A 20,573-nucleotide genomic window follows, 5' to 3' on the forward strand; every position below is an offset into this window, starting at 1 on the left:
GGGACGCAGGGAGGAGCAAATCAACCCCTTGCTGTTGTTTAGTTGCTAAGTCATGTCTGACTCTTTTGTGACCCAGTGACTGTAATTGTGCCAGGCTTCTCTGTTCATGGAATTCTCCGGGCAAGAATACTGGAGTGGGTTGCCATTTCCTTCTCCAGGGGATCTTCCCGGCCCAGGGATCAAACCTGGGTCTCCTGCATTGGTGGGAGGACTCTTTACCAGTGAGCCACCATGGAAGGAATGGATTGTAAGTTTGGGATTAGCAGATGTAGACTATTATATACAGAATGGATAAACAACATGGTCCTGCTATAATAGCACAGGAAAATATGTTCAATATCCTATAATAAACCATAATAAGAAAGAATATATATATATGTGAATCACTTTTCCATACATCAGAAACTAACACAGCATTGTAAATCAACTATACTTTAATGCAAAATAAATGTAAAACACTTTTTTTTACCCCTTCTGAATTCCAGATTTCTGTGAGGGATAAAATAACTTTACTTAGGCACCTAGGGGAGCAAAAGTTTACTTTTCATCTTTCTTCCAGAGTTTGCCTGCAGCCCACAGGCATAATCAAGATTCACTCCAAGCTGGTCTATGCCAAGAAGGGGAAATACATAATGATTTCTGGTAAAGTAAGAAAATGGTTTATCAAGTGACACTGTGGTTGATAAGGGAAGGAAGGCAACACGGACTGAGCACCTAAAGTCAGCTCGGTCCTCAGGGATGCCCTTGTTTCCATCATCTCCTTTAGTCCTCTCCACAGCAGCTTCTGCTTTGCTTTTCTTCCTAGCACTTATCAATATCTGGCAGTTTATACAGGCTTTCCTGGTGGCTCAGACGGTAAAGAATCCACCTGCAATGCAGGAGACCTGGGTTTGATCCCTGGGTTGGGAAGATCCCCCGGAGAAGGACATGGCAACTCACTCCAGTATTGTTGCCTGGAGAATCCCATGGACAGAGGAGTTTATATAGCAATTAAATAAAAGTGCCCTCCTCAGCACCTCCAAGTGTAAGCTCAAAGATGATACTCTGTTTTGCTCATTGCAGTATCTCAAGCACCTAGAACTTCCTGAAACACACACAAAAAAATTGGAAAAAATGTTTGCTTAAAAAAATACCATAACTTAGGTATTAGCAGCATTATTGGATGCTTGGGCAACTGGGGCTTGGAGAAGTTACAAAACTGTCTGTGATGGTTAATTTTATGTGTCAACTTGGCTAGCTACAGTGCCAAGTTGTTTGGTCAAACCCCAGTAAAGATGTCACTGTGAAGGTATTTTAAAAGTGTGATTAACATTAAAATCATTAGGCTTTGAGTAAAGCGGATTACCCTCCACACTGTGAGTGGGCCTTATCCAATCAGTAGAAATTCTAAGAGCAGCCTGAGGATTTCTCCCGAATGAAGGAATTAAGCCTCAGACTGTAACATAGAAAGCCTGCTTGAATGTCCAGCCTGCTGCTCTGATGAGTTTGGAATGAAAATTGCAATATCTACTCTTCCCTATGTTTCCAGGCTGCCAGCCTTTCCTACAGAGGTCAGACTTCCCAGCCCCCACAATCATATGAAGCAATTCCTTAAAAGAAATCTGTCTCTCTCTTTCTCTTTTGATACATAGATACACAGCCAGACAGATAGACAGATAGATAGGATATGATACAGATAGGTTTAGATATACAGATAGAGGTATCCTATTGGTTCTATTCCGCTGCAGAATCCTGACTAACACACTGTCTCAGTTCATACACCTGTTCCGTATATGGATAGACTAATGGCTCACGGTTCGTGACATTGTACAGGACACAGGGATCAAGACGATCCCCAAGGAAAAGAAATTCAAAACAGCAAAATAGTTGTCTGGGGAGTCCTTACAAATAGCTGTGAAAAGAAGAGAAGCCAAAAGCAAAGGAGAAAAGGAAATATATACTCATTTGAATGCAGAGTTCCAAAGAATAGCCAGGAGAGAGAAGAAAGCCTTCCTCAGTGATCAATGCAAAGAAATAGAGGAAAACAATAGAATGGGAAAGACTAGAGATCTCTTCAAGAAAATTAGAGCTACCAAGGGAACATTTCATGCAAAGATGTGCTCAATAAAGGACAGAAATGGTATGGACCTAACAGAAGCAGAAGATATTAAGAAGAGGTGGCAAGAATACACAGACGAGCTGTACAAAAAAGAGCTTCACAACCCAGATAATCACGATGCTGTGATCACTCACCTAGAGCCAGACATCCTGGAATGTGAAGTCAAGTGGGGCTTGGGAAGCATCACTACGAACAAAGCTAGTGGAGGTGATGGAATTCCAGCTGAGCTATTTCAAATCGTGAAAGATGATGCTGTGAAAGTGCTGCACTCAATATGCCAGCAAATTTGGACAACTCAGCAGTGGCCACAGGACTGGAAAAGGTCCATTTTCATTCCAATCCCAAAGAAAGGCAATCCCAAAGAATGCTCAAACTACTGCACAACTACACTCATCTCACATGCTAGTAAAGTAATGCTCAAAATTCTCCAAGCCAGGCTTCAACAGTACGTGAACCGTGAACTTCCAGATGTTCTAGCTGGATTTATCAAGGCAGAGGAACCAGAGATCAAATTGCCAACATCTGCTGGATCATTGAAAAAGCAAGAGAGTTCCAGAAAAATATCTATTTCTGCTAGATTGACTATGCCAAAGCCTTTGACTGTGTGGATCACAATAAACTGTGGAAAATTCTGAAAGAGAAGAGAATATCAGACCACCTGATCTGCCTCTTGAGAAATCTGTATGCAGGTCAGGAAGCAACAGTTAGAACTGGACATGGACTGGTTCCAAATAGGAAAAGGAGTACTTCAAGGCTGTATATTGTCACCCTGCTTATTTAACTTATATGCAGAGTACATCATGAGAAATACTGGGCTGGATGAAGCACAAGCTGGAATCAAGACTGGCAGGAGAAATATCAATATCCTCAGATATGCAGATGACACCACCCTTATGGCAGAAAGCGAAGAAGAACTAAAGAGCCTCTTGATGAAAGTGAAAGAGGAGAGTGAAAAAGTTGACTTAAAGCTCAACATTCAGAAAACTAAGATCAAGGCATCCGGTCCAATCACTTCATGGCAAATAGATGGGGAAACAGTGGAAACAGTGGCTGACTTTATTTTGGGGGGCTCCAAAATCACTGCAGATGGTGACTGCAGCCATGAAATTAAAAGACGCTTACTCCTTGGAAGGAAAGTTATGACCAACCTAGACAGCAGGGACATTACTTTGCCAACAGAGGTCCGTCTAGTCGAGGCTATGGTTTTTCCAGTAGTCACGTATGGATGTGAGAGTTGGACTGTGAAGAAACCTGAGCACTGAAGAATTGGTGCTTTTGAACTGTGGTGTTGGAGAAGACTCTTGAGAGTTCCTTGGACTGCAAGGAGATCCAAGAAGTCCATTCTAAAGAAAATCAGTCCCGAATATTCATTGGAAGGATTGATGCTGAATCTGAAACTGCAATACCTTGGCCACCTGATGCAAAGAGTTGACTCATTTGAGAAGACCCTGTTGCTGGGAAAGATTGAAGGCGGGAGGAGAAGGGGATGACAGAGGATGAGATGGTTGGATGGTATCACCGACTCAATGGACATGAGTTTGAGTAAACTCCAGGAGTTGGTGATGGACAGGGAGGCCTGGCCTGCTACAGTCCATGGGGTTGCAAAGAGCTGGACATGACTGAATGACTGAACTGAACTGAATGACTCATAGTCATTATCTGATTCAGTCCTTACAACTATCATTCATCATGTTTTTTTTTTTCATTCATCCTATTTTATAGGTGAGGAAACTAAGAGTCAAAGGATAAGGACTTGCCCCTGTTTGCAGAGCTAGAAATAGTGAGGCTTTGCATATATAAGGTGTGTATGACCGTGAGCCCAACATTGTTCACTGCTTGATTGTTCAGTCTCCTGAGAACAGATGTAAGCCCATCAGCACATCATTTGACCCTCTCAACAACATTATGAGTTCCCGAGAAGGGAACTCCACAGTCACAGTAATGACTGTGACAGCTAGAGCCGGCATTCACCATGCTCTGTTAACTTCTAGGACTTTCCTCCCCACCAGGGAACCATGAAGCAGGCACTGCTTGTCTCAGAAGAGGAAACACTGCATACACAGAGGCTGTATCACTTGCCTGGGTTCACAGAAGTCAAAGTTATATCCAGTGGCATACTGGTTCATCACAAAGTGCTTGGCATAACCACAATGCGCTGTTCTGTGGTGATACTTTCACCATCCACTCAGACTTGGTGGGACAGATCCAGTAAGCAGGGCCTTTAGCTGCCATCAGTCTGTCCCTGAAGCCTTTGGTCCCATACTCCCTCCCTGACATCTGCTGAGTTGCCTGGAGCGGGTGGTGCTGAAGGAGGGATGCAGAGGCCCCTGTTCAGGAGCAGCGCTATCAGTGGCCACGGTCCCAGAAGCATAGCTGTCACGACACTCCTCTGTCAAGACAGTTAGGTTGGGCCAGCCTTGGCTCCAGAGCTCACCTCACTGCTTGGGCACACAACATGAGCCCTGGAGCACTCAGGGCTTTCTTGGAGGAGAAGAGGGGCCCTTCACAGACATTTACAAGGACTTAGACTTCATGCTTCCCTCCAAAAACATCCACGGGGTGTCTACTAATTGTCCCACACAATGCCAGGAACATCATGGCAGGGCAAGTGTGCTTTCTGCTGCGGAGGGCCACTGTCTGTCTGGGGAGACCCCGTTTCAATGATCAGCACACTCTGGTCCGCATGCAAGACAGGGTTCACTGAGGGTGCCTCCAGAGAGCCAGGGAGGCAAAAAAACATGTGTGGTGACAAGATCAGGTTCAAGAAAGGGATGGTGAGGAGCTTTCGTTTTCTTGCTTAGAGTTTTCAATAGTTTTCTCAAGTATTTCATAATGAGTGAATATCACTTTTATAATCAGAAAAGCTATTTAAGGATCTTTTCCTATCTGTCCTCCACAACTGCTAACTTTTCTCATAAATTTTTTGTTGCTTCCCTCACTAATATTTTGTAATGTGCTCCAGATGAGTTCCAAACAGGAACACAGAGAAGAATAAATGAGTTGATGTTCAGAAAATACAGAGGAGTGCAGTCCATATAGTAAACACTCAATTACACTGTCTTTTTAAACATCAAATGGCAGAGTCATCCCAACTTCAATATCGTGGGAACAAAATACAGGAGAAACACTCACTCGGAACAATAGTTCATATTTTCTGTAGACTGAAATTCCTCCCTTTGTACTTTCACATAATTCAAGCCAGAGATCAAGTCTCTCTGAGAATATATAATCCTGGTGGGTGAGGGAGGGAGGCAAGGCCTTTAGCTATTGTGTTTTGTTTTAAATTTCATTCCTAAACTAAGAGTGTGTTTTATGAGTTTCAGCTGGAGTGGGGTCCCAGCTCACTATGAATCCGTGAGTATGAACGTTGTAGCAGAAATGCTCAAACCTTCATGGACAGTCGTAGCTGTAGATCTCTTCACTGAATAAAAAATGCAGCATTAACCTGAATTCCTGTGCTTCACTGAGATCAATAAATTACAGCTCTTGATGAGTTCCTGCTTTGAGTTAATGCAAGATGCCATGATAGCATTAGATCATATGCACACTCTGTCAGTCTTCCATCATCTCAGGAGGAAGTGTATTTCTTGGTCTCTACAACACATATAGTTCCTGTTCTATAGCTCTTCTCCTCTCATCCTCATTCATGGGTTTTAAGAATACACTAGAATATAGTTTAATGAGTAATATCAGCCTGGACTGCCAGGCTGATTGGCACACACACCTGGACTGCCATGAGACTTAAAGATATTTTCTTTTCACTCACTTCAAGCAAAAATGAACAGAAATGCACAATAGAGGTTCCACTGGTGCTAAAATTTGAAGCTTTCATTTCTCTTTTAAAAATATTTATTTATTTATTTACTTAATTACTTACCTGAATGTTCTTTGGAAGGGCTGAGACTGAAGCTGAAGCTCTAATACTTTGGCCACCTTATGTGAAGAGACAACTCATTGGAAAAGACCCTGATGCTGGGGGAAATTGCAGGAGAAGAATGTGACAGAGGGTGAGATGGTTGAATGGCATCACTGATTCAATGGACATGAGTTTGAGCAAACTCTGGGAGATAGTGATGGACAGAGAAGCTTGGTGCCCCGCAGTCCACGGGGTCGCAAAGAGTTGGACACAACTAAGAGACTGAACAACAATTACTTACCTACGTATTTATTTTGGCTCTTCCAGATCTTAGCTGTGGCACGCGGGATCCTCAATTTTCATTGCAGCATGTGGGATCTTTAGTTGCGGCATGTGGGATCTAGTTCCCTGACCAGAGATTGAATCCAGGCCCCCTGCTTTGGGAGCGTGGAGTCTTAGCCACTGGACTATCAAGGAAGTCCCTTGAAGTTTTAATTTCTAAGGGCAACTGATTCACAAGTCAATGGGATTTGAGTTAAGGCAATCTACTTGAACCTAATTTTCACTCTCTGAGAGGAGTCATAATAATAATCTCACAGTAGTTTGATAAATGTAAAAAAATCACTTAAAGTTCTGAAAATTTTCATAAGAACTGCTTTAAGTAATTATGGCTGTGTAACAGATTGCTCTAAGACTCACATGATCTCTGAGGTTAGGAATCAGGAGTGGATTGTTGGGTGTTCGTGGCTCAGGCTCTCTCATAGGCTTCAGCCCAGCTGTCAGCCAAGCCTCAGTCTTATCTGAGGGCATGACTGGGGCTGGAGGATTTGGGTCTAAACTGCTGTCTTCATGCCTCAGCTCCTCACTGACTGTTGGCATGAGGCTTCAGTTCCTCCCCAAATAGGCCAAACTGCAGAGATGTTCACAAAATGATTGCTGGCTCCAGCACAGCAAGTGATGAGGGAGAAGGATGGCTAGCCCCAAGACAGATGTTGAAGTTTCTCCTCTGACCTAACCACATCAGTGTCCTGATAGCATAGGTCTGCAACGGTTACACAGACCTACCCGCCTGGTGCCATGATAGAGGGGACTCACAAGGGTATGAAAACTAGGATACGGGGTTCATTGGGGGCCATCGTGGTAGCTGGCTACCCCAAGTACCATAGAAATTCTCAACTGGGAGGGATAGGCAGAGCATATAGCATACTGGCTAGTGGTAAAGGAAGATCAGAATTTTTTCCCTTTTGCAAATCAGACATCAGTCACAATTCACCCCGGTGGTTCCTTTAGCAGCAGCCCAAATTCTCTGCTGGTGGCTTGCTACCTACTCAGCCTGGAGAATTTGCCAGTTATTACCAGAACTATGCTCCCATAAAAGTAGAAAGGCTCACATTCCCTGACCCAGAGAACCCCTCTGGGTCCCCAGAACCTTCTGGTCAGCCTGCTCATAACTTTGGCTGCCCCCATCCCCAACCCCACCCCAGTGAGTGCTGATGAGTCGGCACCTCCAGGAAAGGGCATCTGGTCCCTCAAGCCGGGAAACCAGGGTTCTGAGCACCGGGAAGAGCCTTCAGACTAGCCTGGAGATGACTGCTGAGAGCAGAGCCGGGTGTTGTCTGGCCTGATCTCACCTTTTCTATCTTGCTCTGCAGGGCAGGCATGCTAAGAGAGGTGGAGGGAAAGTTCCTGGGCTAATTAACACAGGAGACCTAAAAGCAGTTTTAAGCTCTGATGCCTCAAGGGATTCTGGTCCTGTTTTAAAGCAGGAATGTCCAATGGCCACGTCTGTCGAGGGGACAATTAGTAAAGCTACAGTTGTGCAACACAGAAGGTTGTCTCTGAATCTAAATTATGCCTTTCCCCTGTCCTTGGTTTTTTTTTCTGTCAATCTTTTTTGTGATGAAGATTTAAAACAAAGATTTCCTATGACAGAATGGGCACTGATAGTCAACTGTTTGAGGTTTCAGAAAATCTTTGAATCTGAAATGGCTGAAGGTTGAGAGATGATGTTATAACAAATACTTCAGTGGAAGACAAATGATATACTTGTCTCATGTTTTCTTTGAAAATTCTGATGTGAGAAAGTTAAGGCAATTGAAAGTCAAGCCAGATAGGCTGCACGTCTCTGGCACCATGATGAACTGTTGAGCACGGATGCATGAGAAATCCCATTCAGAACCCATTCTGATCCCATGCTGAACAGACCGGCTCAGTCAGATCCCAGGCGGGGCCCTTTGTGGGCTGCAAAACTGGACCACAAGTACTGCCTGACCTCAAATAACTTCTACTCTGCAGATGCAGGTAAAAATTGCATGCAAATAATTGTCACACCGGCCTGGTGAAGTCAAGATAGAGTAATCCGAGAATTTCAGAGAAAAAGCATTAATACTTATCGGGAAGATTCATTTCTCCTACATGTGTTTATTGAGACCTGCTGTGTGGCCAGCAGTGTGCTGGAATGCAAAGGGAAGACAGCCCTGGCAGAAAAGAGTGGGCTTGCAGTGCTGTGACCTACACAATAATAGATTCGTGTGGATGATGCTGAAGCTCTATCAGGGAGAAGCTGATTCTATCCAGGTGGTTGATCAAAGCTCTACAGAGGGAGTCATACCTGGAGGGAGCATTGAAGGATGAAGGAGAGGGTGTCAGCTGGCAAGGGCAAGCAAGCTCTATGGGGGGAACATTCCAGAAGGTGCCCCAGGTATAGTCATATGAAACCATTACATACCTTGGCACATTCGAAGAATTACAAGTGCTTCACGGTTGTTGGATTTATAGACTACAAGGGAGAAAGTCAGGCAGCAGAAGGTCCAAATTGTTGATGGTATCATATACAGTGAAGGGATGTGAACTCCTTTCTGTAGGCAATGTGCCTCATTTGAAGGTCTGGGAACAAACCTCTTTGAGAATCTGAGCAAAGTTATGACCACATTCCTTGAAAGGATGCTCACGAATACAATTGTGTCTACAATTTCAGAGTGTCTGCAATGCACTGGGCTGTGCATTCAGCCAGGATTCAGACAAGAATTTCTGACTTGGAACCCCACAGACCCATTGCTGGAATTCACACCAAAGTGAGAAAATGATCAGATGCTCACTTCAGAATCACATTCCAAGCACTGAAGTACAGAGTGGGTCTCTAGGAGAGAAAGTGGAGTAGGAACTATAGAGAAGCTGTAGATGCATCTCAAATCACGCAGTCCAGAACTGTGAGTTTCCTTGCTTTTAACACACCTAGTGCAGCATCAACTTAATAACAGCTTTTCTGGGGAAAAGAAAACTCCACATTAAATGCATAATACATTTTGGGGGACTTTCCGGGTGGCACTAGTGGTAAAGAACCACCTGCAAATGCAGGATACAGAAGAAATTTGGTTCGATCCCTGGGTCAGGAAGATCCCCTGGAGGAGGGCATGGCAACCCACTCCAGTATTCTTGCCTGGAGAATCCCATGAGCAAAGGAGCCTGGTGGGCTACAGTCCATGGGGTTGCAAAGAGTCAGATGCAACTTGAAGTGACTGAGCACACACACATTTCTTTTTAATCTAGCATTTTTCACTGAGGATTTTCTGGTTGTGGCAGAGAAAACCAAGTCTGATAAGTTGAGTCCAAAGTCTTGTTATCTTTTGATCTGAGTTACCTATTACTGAGAATCATCTGGAGGTTTCTGAGAAAGGAGTTTCCACCCTTAGGTCAAGCATAAGAGTCAGTCATAAGAGACGGGCTCACAGAGGTCCTCTATCTTCAATTATGTTATTGGGTGGTGTATACCTCAGGCTACCTTATATGCCAAAAACAACTTTTCCTTTCAATGTGCATGGTGATGTGACTTTTCAGTGAAAACCAGAGACACTCAAATTTAATTTAATCTTTATCTATTAGAATCATCACCAACATGAATAACAGAACTATTGCTCCTGCAACAATGCCACAATTCACTTCCTGGCTGGTGGCAGGTTTTAGGCTTGGGTTTTGGAAACATCATATTGTGAAAAACTGTGTGTCTTAGAGCAGGGGTACCCAACCCCCAGGCCACACACCACTACTGGTCTGTGGCCCGTTAAGAAACGAGGCTGCACATCAGCAGGTGAGCGGTGGGCAAGCGAGTGAAGCTTCATCTGTATTTACAGCTGCTCCTCATTGCTCACATTACTGCCTGAGCTCCGCCTCCTGTCAGAGCAGAAGCATCATTAGATTCTCATAGGAGTGTGAACCCTAACCCTAATGTTAACCAGAATATCTTGAGATTACCACAAAGTAGAAATAAAGTGCACAATAAGGGTAAAGTGCTTGAATCATCCTGTAACCATCCCTTCTGCCTTGGTCTGTGGAAAATTGTCTTCCATGAAACTTGTCCTTGGTGCCAAAATGGTTGGGAACTGCTGTCTTAGAGTGGACAGTACGATACAATTGGTAGATAGCCAGGAGAATGTAGCAGGAGCGGGCAGCTTTTCCTGGGTCTTTATCAAGCAGCTATTTGAACGAAGTCATAGACGGATACGTCACATTGGGCTTCTGCCCTTTTGGCCAAAGTTGGGTCCGTGGAATTCCCACGTTACCAGGTTTAAGCAGCTGCAGACACGGCAGGGCAGGGAAGTGAGTCGTCTGCTCAGCTATGACAACTCTCGGGCTCCCTCGCACCCTGTGACAGACAGATGCACCGCAGACAAGTGCGTGCTCATCCCTCATCCTCCTACTAAGCTCACCGAGCCCTCAGCTGAGCGTCCAGACCCCACATCTCCTCCCCCGAAGCCTGGTGATTCCCAGCTCTGAGCTCAGACTGAGGCTCAGAGGTGGTGGGAGGTGTGAGCAGCCTAACCCAGAGAAGCAGACAGTCTGGGTTCCACTGCAGCTTCCTTTGGGAAATTTGGGGTTCCTGAGAGTTAGGGTGAACTGCAGGGCAATCTGGGGCCAGCAGGGAGACTGGTATGCAGGAACATTCTTCCTCAGGCTCCCATGACGGGCTCTGCAGGGCTGGAGGAGATCCACAAATATTTGTCTGGTTGCATAGCTCAGGCATGTGAAAATTAGAACCGGGAAACATGTTCTTTCTTCTCTTTCCAGAAACGCTGCCTGAACTCTGACCCCTGGCACTCCCCCTCATCGTGGGCTGGCTTTCAATCTGTTCTCCATTATTTCACTTCATATGCTTTTGCAGACTTTGCTAGAAATGCGAGTCCTGCCTTGAGCCCCAGTCAAGCAGCGGTCAATGTGTTCTTCTGAACTTCACTGAGTAATTTCCCATCATTTCTCAGGACTGATCCGAGGTCCCGCTCCTCCCCACACTGCTCCTCCGCCCTGTCTACACAACTGTGTGGGGCGGAGGGAAGGCCCCCTCAGCCGGCCCCCTGCCCCCAGGCCACGTGGGCTGCTGCCCTTCCCTGAAGAAGAAGTGTTTCCCACTGTTCTGGAATTCTTGATTATGCCTGCATCTGTGCTTGTGAGACCAGCCACGGGGCCCTGGTACTTGTCACACTCCTCCAACCAGCTGTTTCCAATCCATCCAGGTTTCAGCGGGTGAGTGGTTCCTTCTGTCCTGCAGCAGACTGGACTCTGCAGACCCAGGCGTCTGTATGTCTGATCAAAAGCTGGAGACATACATGCAGGACATGCAGTGATGATGCGAGGGTTAGATGGCGAGGTTCCCCATGGGACCTCAGGAGAAAACCATGTCTTCAGGAGAAACAAGTATGTACTTGCTCTGGAGATGACTCTCTCTAGCCAGGGCAGTGTGTTGGGAAGGAGCCACTTGGAAGCTGTGTCTTGCATTGTATGGGCCAGAGGTTTTATTGTGGAATCCATGGGCAAAATTCAATGGGCCAAGAATGTGGATGGAAAAAAAATTATCAAGCTAACTAACCAGCTAACTAACTAACTTACTCATTTTCACTAGCTTCTAACTTCAATTTAGCATTCCCTTCTACTATAATTGTGTGTAGCAAACCACAGGAGCATCAGCAGAGCCTCGTGGCTTTGTCGATAAAAGAAATCTCAGTCCTCTCATCTCATCTGGAATCACTGCTTGTGCTCGTCACTACTTAAAATTAAAGTGGCCATTAGACTCAATTCTAGAGCTTATTTACAGTGTTGATAAAGAAGCATCCACATTAGTACATCACAAATTTATTTCTTACAGTCTAAGCCAACTTAAAACTCAATATTAAAAACAAAACAAAACAAAGATCAAGGCATCCAGTCCCGTCACTTCATGGCAAATAGAAGGGGAAAAATGGAAGCAGTGACAGATTTCCTCTTTTTGGGCTCTAAAATCACTGCAGATGGTGACTGCAGCCATGAAATTAGAAGACAGTTGCTTCTTGGCAGGAAAGCTATGACAAACCTAGACAGTGTGTTAGAGAGCAAAGACTATATGGACTTTTGCCAACAAAGGTCTATATAGTCAAGGCTATGGTCTTTCCAGTAGTTATGTATGAATGTGAGAGCTGGACCATAAAGAAGGCAGAGCATTGAAGAATTGATGCTTTTGAACTGTGTTGCTGGAGAAGACTCTTGAGAGTCCCTTGGACTGCAAGGAGATCAAACCAGTCAATCTTAAAGGAAATCAACCCTGAATACTCACTGGAAGGACTGGAGCTGAAGCTGAAGCTCCAATACTTTGGCCACCTGATACCAACAGCTGACATTGGAAAAGACCCTGATGCTAGGAAAGACTGAAGGCAGATGGAGAAGGCAGAGACAGAGGATGACATGGTTGCATAGCATCACTGGAGAACTAAGATCCCACGTGCCACAGGGCAGCTAAGCCTGTGTGCCACAACTAGAGAAGCACCTGTGCTGCAGCGAAGATTCAGCAGAGCAAAAAAATTTTTTTTTTTTTTAGATAAAATATAAAATGAAACACTGACAGTTTTGGTGATTGCATGCACATAGATAGATACCAAGTCTAGGGCTGGACTCTCAGCTTTTGCAGAATCAGAAATTCAATTTTGTAAATATCCAATCTCCTGGCGAAGCCTTGTACAACTAAACTGGGGAGGCTGTGCACTCACAGCCAGCCAGAAGCCCAGTCTTATCATCTGTGATGGGAAATAAATCCCATACTACAGAAATACACTGATGGTTGGTTCATTGTTTCCCTAGCTAGGTAAGAAAATCTTATAGGACACAATATTTTACTCAGGAGCTTGGAGAGTAAACAAAGAAGAGATGATCAAAGCAGTATTTTCCAATTTGCAGGGCACAACCATTCATAAACCCTGAAATTAACTTAGTAGGTTAACAACCACCTTTTCTAATAGAATCTAATCGTGATTGTGCACGTAGTTAGTTGCTTAGTCATGTCTGACTCATTGCAACCCTCTGAACTCCAACCAGCCAGGCTACTCTGTCCACGGGATTTTTCCAGCAAGAATACTGAGACTGGTTGCCATTTCCTCCTCCAGGGGATGTTTCCAACCGAGGGATCATCCTGTGTCTCCCGCATCTCCTGCATTGGCAGGTGGATTCTTTACCACTGAGCCACGTGGGAATCTCAATAGAATCTAATAGGAGAGAATATATTGAAGAGAAGAGAAAGGAAATAAGATGTATCACATACAGTAGAGGTAACAACTGTCTTATCAAACTTTCACTGCAGTATTTTATAAGTCCATGTGGTATAAATGTGTACAAATGGGCCCCAGTAAATGTTTTTCTTTTTTCTTTTCTGCGGCTTGTGTTAAAAGAGAAAAGCTTGAAACACCTCACATTAGGTGAACTTGAAAGCCAATCCTTCCATCCTGATATGCAATCTCTACTGCAGGGTTACATGTACCCAAAGGACAGGATAATTGCCTTATTAAAACATGGCACAACTTCCCTGGTGGTCCAGTGGCTAAGACACCGCACTCCCAGTGCAAGGGGCCCAGGTTCGATCCCAGGTTAGGGAAGTAGATCCCAGATGAGGCAACCAAGATCCTGTATACTGCAATGAAGACTGAAGACCTAGCGTGCCACAAATAAGGACCAGTGCAGCCAAATAAATAAATAAAAATAGATATTAAAAAAAATATATGGCATGCTTAGAGTTCTTGGTTGCAAGAAGAAAAGTGGAAATAGCCAAGGGAGAGGGTCAAGTCACTGTAAGGATGCAAAGGAGGTAGACCACCCATGGGGTGGCAGGGCAGGAACCTCAGATAGGAACCCTGAAGGAGCCGGAAGCCTCTTATTCCTTCTATAGGGCTGCTTCATTTGTCTTTGGAATCTGTGTGTCTTGCTTTCCCAAACCTTAAGACAGAACACAGCAAGTGTCAATTTGCTAGCTCCCTTTTAATAGAAAAGTCCTGACCCCTGCATACAGGGTGAGGGCAGCAGTGGGCCCAGTATGGCCAGCTCTTCTGATGCTGGCCAGCAGTTGGTCCACCCTGGGATGCCCCTGTCACACATGTTTAAGCATCTCCTTCTGTCTTAACTGCTTCAATTCCAGCTCTTTCTTTCCTTGACCCATGCCAAAAACTTTTCCAGAGCAAATCCACCTCCAGGGTGTGTCAGAACTCAGTAAATTCTCTGTGAGTGAACGAGGCGATATGTATTCCTAGGAATGGGGTGTCAGAGTATGAATTATTTGGGCCTATTAGATTTAAGATAGCATATTAGTTAAAGAGCTCTGAAATCATCAGAAAAGTTGATGGTTGTAAATTATAAAGGTGGATGAAGAAATGGTTTTTAATACATGATTAGCAGCATCCTAATTTTTATCAAGTTACAAATTTAGGTTTGTGAATAAAACATGAAAGGCAAGGAAGAAAAAAGAGGATGGAAGGGAGGAAGGAGAGAAAAAGGAGAAAGGGAGAGAGGAAGGGAACGAGAGAGGATGGGAGCACACTTATTTTGCTGGTGTTGTTATAGATGATTCCTTTTTATTGCTAAGTAATATTCCATTAAATGAAAATATCACCATTCACTTATCCATCCTACTATTATAAATAGTAGGGCTTTAGAGTAGCTTTCAGTTTGAGGCTGTTTTTTCTAATACCATCTGATTATTTTTGTTCTTGAAACAGTAGATTGATCTATTTTAACAACCTTTGATTTGGTAGGTAAAATCTTTGAAACAAGTGTGTTCAAAAATAAACTCAAAATGGATTAACGATCTAAATGTAAGACCAGAAACTATAAAACTCCTAGATGAGAACATAGGCAAAACACTCTCTGACATAAATCACAGCAGGATCCTCTATGACCCACCTCCCAGAATATTGGACATAAAGGCAAAAATAAACAAATGGGACCTAATGAAACTTAAAAGCTTTTGCACAACAAAGGAAATTATAAGCAAGGTGAAAAGACAGCCTTCAGAATGGGAGAAAATAATAGCAAATGAAGCAACAAAGGATTAATCTCAAAAATATACAAGCAACTCCTGAAGCTCAATTCCAGAAAAATAAATGACCCAATCAAAAAATGGGCCAAAGAACTAAACAGACATTTCTCCAAAGAAGACATACAGATGGCTAACAAACACATGAAAAGATGCTCAACATCACTCATTATCAGAGGAATCCAAATCAAAGCCACAATGAGGTACCACTTCATGCCAGTCAGGATGGCTGCTATCCAAAAGTCTACAAGCAATAAATGCTGGAGAGGGTGTGGAGAAAAGGGAACCCTCTTACATTGTTGGTGGGAATGCAAACTAGTACAGCCACTATGGAGAACAGTGTGGAGATTCCTTAAAAAACTGGAAATAGAACTGCCACATGACCCAGCAATCCCACTCCTGGGCATACACACCAAGGAAACCAGATCTGAAAGAGACACGTGTACCCCACTGTTCATCCCAGCACTGTTTATAATAGCCAGGACATGGAAGCAACCTAGATGCTCATCAGCAGATGAATGGATAAGGAAGCTATGGTACATATATACAATGGAATATTACTCAGCCATTAAAAAGAATATATTTGAGTCAGTTCTAATGAAATGGATGAAACTGGAGCCCATTATACAGAGTGAAGTAAGCCAGAAAGATAAACACCAATACAGTATACTAATGCATATATATGGAATTTAAAAAGATGGTAACAATAACCCTATATGCAAAACATAAAAAGAGACACAGATGTATAGAACAGACTTTTGGACTCTGTGGGAGAAGCAGAGGGTGGGATGTTCTGAGAGAATAGCACTGAAACAAGTATATTATCAAGTGTGAAACAGATCGCCAGCCCAGGTTAGATGCATGAGACAAGTGCTCAGGGCTGGTGCACTGGGAAGACCCAGAGGGATGGGATGGAGAGGGAGTCGGGAGGGGGGATCAGGATGGGGAACACATGTAAATCCATGGCTGATTTATGTCAATGTATGGCAAAAACCACTACAATAAAAAAAGAAAAAAGAATCAAGTGTGTTAACGATGCAACAAAAAAATAGGTGATTGTCGTAACAGCCATGTCCTTCCTGAGTGGCTAATCAAACCCCAATATTTTCTGCTAGTATGGGAAAAGCAGCACAGTGCCAACTGACACACAGTTTTCAGAGATCATCTCTGGATCTCTGTGTGGGCGACTATAGAGAGGGCCAACAAGATCCACCCACTTTGTCCACACACAGCCACTGATCACCCTGCATGACGGTTACTTCGTTAGCTGCACACCCTTGAAAGCCAAGATTGTGCTGAATCACAGGGCCTTCTTCTATACAGCTCACCTTATCTCTGCATTCTAGGAAGCAGCACCTCACTTGGTAAGGGAGACAGCTCAAACTGGTATCCATGAAATTGTTGCCTTTTCCAATCCCAGGGCCCACGTGTCTTTCAGCTCTTTCTCGGTGTACAATCCTGGAGCCTTTGTAGTAAGGGCTTCTCATTAAGGGACACACACAAACCTCAAGTTTCCATTGTGGTAAAACCACATCCTTACAGACTTCAAAATGCAAGGTCAAGTGTGAGTGCCCAACTGCACTGCTTCCTACAAGGTATACATGGCCCTTGTGGGGTTCCAGCTCTTTCTGTTGGAGCGCCAACTCCAAAGAGCACAGCCTTCATGCTACAGTGTCTCTTTGGTGGGTTGGGGCTGGGGGAGTCTGTAGACAGAAGGAAGAGGCCCTCCACTGCCCCAGAGAAAGACAGGCACCTTGTGGAAGGAACTGCAGCAGCTCTACTAAAATGTGGTGACTCTGGCCCTGTTGAAAGTCACCTGCCAAGTCCTGGGTATCAACCCTTCCCATGGCTGAGGATAGGACTTCAGGATATGAGTGGATTTCTGTGCTTCACATGAACCAGAACATTGCAGGGCTTTGAGTTTGCTTTTCTCTGTGCCAGAAATATCACCTCCTCCTTTCCTATCTCTATCTGGTCACCTCCTCTCCCCAACTCTGTCTTCAGTGGTCCTCTGCTCTCTCCATCATGGTGTTTATCACTGCTTCCTTCCTGCCTGCCCCCTCTAGACTGAGGGCTCCTTGAGACGAGCACCAGACGTCCCCAGGGAGTCAAGACACATTTGATGAATGCGAGAATCAAAGTGAGGATGCAACAAAAAGCATGGACGACAGGACAACAGGCATTGATGAAGTGAGGACACTTGAAGGTTTCTGAGCCCCTTTTAGGAATCCAGGAAGTCAAACTCTTTTCATTATGATATAAAACAGAGGCCAGAAATTTTTTTCTGGAAAATATCAGATAAATATTTTAGGCTTTGTAGGTCTCTGTCAAAAGCACTCAACTTTGCTTTTATAGGGTGACAGCAGCCATAAACAATAGGTAATAATGAGCACCTCTGTGTTCCAATAAAACTTTATTTACAAAGCAGGCTCTGGGTCAGATTTGGCCCCTGGGCTATAGTTTGCTGACCCTTTGCTTCAAGACATTATTGCCTTTTTCACACCCATTTTCTCACAAGTGTGCAGGGAAGGGGTTTGTTTGTTTGTTTGGGAGGAGTTTTTTGGCTGCATGGCATGTGGAACCCCATTTCCTTGATCAGGGATTAAACCTGTGCTCCCTGCACCGGAAGTGCGGAGTCCCTCCCACTGACAGCCAGGAAAGGCTGAGGGGAGTTTTCCAGGCATGTGATACTACAACAAGCTGACTGTGGAACCTTGCAACAAACCAGGTGTCTTCTATTAAGCCAAATATTAAAGAGAACTACAAAAATTCAAAATAGGACTTCTCAACTAAATTCTTCTCTCTTTTACAAAATATATTACTTTAAATAAATATGTTTTATATTAGCATTGGATAAAAAAGGCATTGAGTGAAGCTTTTATTGCTATTTTACAATGAATTTATAAATAGTTTAACATTTCTTGGACTTAATTCTAGCAAGGTAACGATCTATAATGTCACCCACATATACAAAAGCTTCAATGGATTTGGAATCTTCAATGATTTTAAGAATTAAACTCGAAGTAAATAGTAACAGAAGGCTATAGAAACACACAGAACCTGCCTATTCTTGGCTTTCTCTTCATTCTGTTGCTTTGTTATTTTTTTTTTTTTCCCATTCTGTTTTAATCTTCTCCTTCCTCTTGGTTATTTTTCCCTGTTGGACCTAGAATGCCAGCTGCACACAAGAGCAAACTAGCTACAGGTAATTAGTGACCAGTGAGCACAATGCAATTCAGGGTGACTTGTTAGCAGGGATTTTGAAAACTGCCTTTGCTGGTGCCCTTCTTGCAAGTCTGACTCTGAACTGGGTGCTATTTCGGCCTTAGCTGTGTGAACCTGCCCAGCAGCCTTCTGAGAGCAAATGGCTCATGATTCACAAGAGAGCTTACCACTGACGTAAAAAAAAGATGCACCATGTGAAAGTCGCAAGTTAAGTTTTATTTGGGGTAAAATGAAGACTGAAGCCTGGGAGGCAGCATCTTGGCTAGCTCTGAGAAAATGCTCCAAAGAGGTAGTAGGGGAGGTCGGTGGTGAAGGCAGAGTACATGCAATCAAACACGTATTTTTTTTGCAGAAGATTGCTGCTAGTCACATGAAGATTGCTGCTAGTCATGGGGAGTAATCGTCACCATGAAGAATTTTAGTGCTTTTCTAGATATGAGGAGAAGGAAAGGGCAACCCAGTATTCTTGCCTGGAAAATTTCATGTACAGAGGAGGCTAGCGGGCTACAGCTCATGCGGTCACAAAGAGTGGGACACAACTGAGCAACTGAGGACAGATATGAGGAGATACAAAAATCAGGCTCATAAAATCGACTCCTGAAAATATCTATCTGAAGAACCATTCTGCCAGCCCCCCCTACCACCCCCAAGAACAGAGTGCCTAAATTCTGCTCTCCACCCTGAACTCCTTTCAGGGAATGTTGAAAACCAGCAGCTGCAGCAGCACATGATTTAATCCTTGAAGAGGGAGATAGCAAGCGCCCATGGCAAGCGCCATTGTGTAGTTGACTTCATATACTTGCTGCTGGGAGGGAAAGTCTTGGGCCTTGATGACTCCCCATGGTTTCTCTGCACCGCCTGTCATGCATCCTGGGTTCTCAGTATCTTAACCCTAAGCATCATTACTGAAGCATCTTGACACAGGCATTTTTGCCACAAACATTTTCAGTGCCTAATTGGCTATAGGTACTTTTGTTATAAAAGATAAAATAGCAAAAAAAGAAAAGAAGAGACATTAAAAAGGAAATAATGAAGCATGAGAAATGAATAACAAAATTCAAGACTTTATTGCAAAATACAAAATATGTGAAAATGTTGAAAATGTGTATAGGTTCATGGCAATACTGCACAAAGAACTGATTTTATATTGTGAGTAGTATACCTAAGCATTTGTCTTCCAAGTCTTTCATTCATAAAGTTATACATGTTCTTGCTTATTGATTCATCTTCTCATTTGCCATTACACATTTTTTCTTGCTTGCTAAAATTCCTTTCTTATTAAAATGGGTGCATGTGTGCTAAGTAGCTTCAGTCATATTCAACTCTTTGCAAACCTATGGACTGTAGCTGGCCAGGCTTCTCTGTCCATGGGATTCTGCAGGCAAGAATACTGGAGTGGGTTGCCATGCCCTCCTTTAGGGGATCTTCCCCACCCATGGATCAAACCATGTCTCTTACACCTCCTGCATTGGCAGGCAGGTTTTTTTTTTTACCACTAGCACCAACCAGGAAGCCCCATTAAAAAAGATATCCGTTTCCAATCACTAGGATGCATATTTTGCATCTTAACTTCACACTGTGTAGTGAAAGCCTCTACACTGTTCTTTGTTCTTGGCATTTTGTCCCACGTTTTTTTGATGGACATTTCAAACTTCTATGGGAAATGTGAGTTCAACTCTGTGCCTTCAAGGCCCTTGGCTTCTTTTTCCACCAATGTAGTGTTTAAAAACAAGAAACCAACTCTTGAGAAAAAAGTCATTGCCCTCTGTCAGTTTAATAAAGCCATTGGTAACATCACTAGCTAGAAGAAATGTTAATTCATTTCAACTAGATGAAACCAAGCTATCTAACTCATAGCTGTCAGCCAGTTATTTTATCTTTTGCAGCGAAATTGCCTTTCATCCAATTGGTTATGCAATGGATATGTTTGCAACAAAAATGCTTGTGGCAGAGATGCTTAAGGTGAAAATATTGGACACACTTTCCAGTGATGGACCTCACACCTTCCGCTCTGCCTCCTAAGAACCCCTGCATGTGAACTTAGCTGGGGGCAGCTAGGGATCCCTGATGGCTTC

Source organism: Odocoileus virginianus, chromosome 31 (genome assembly GCF_023699985.2).
Source record: "Odocoileus virginianus isolate 20LAN1187 ecotype Illinois chromosome 31, Ovbor_1.2, whole genome shotgun sequence".
Lineage (NCBI taxonomy): Eukaryota > Metazoa > Chordata > Mammalia > Artiodactyla > Cervidae > Odocoileus > Odocoileus virginianus.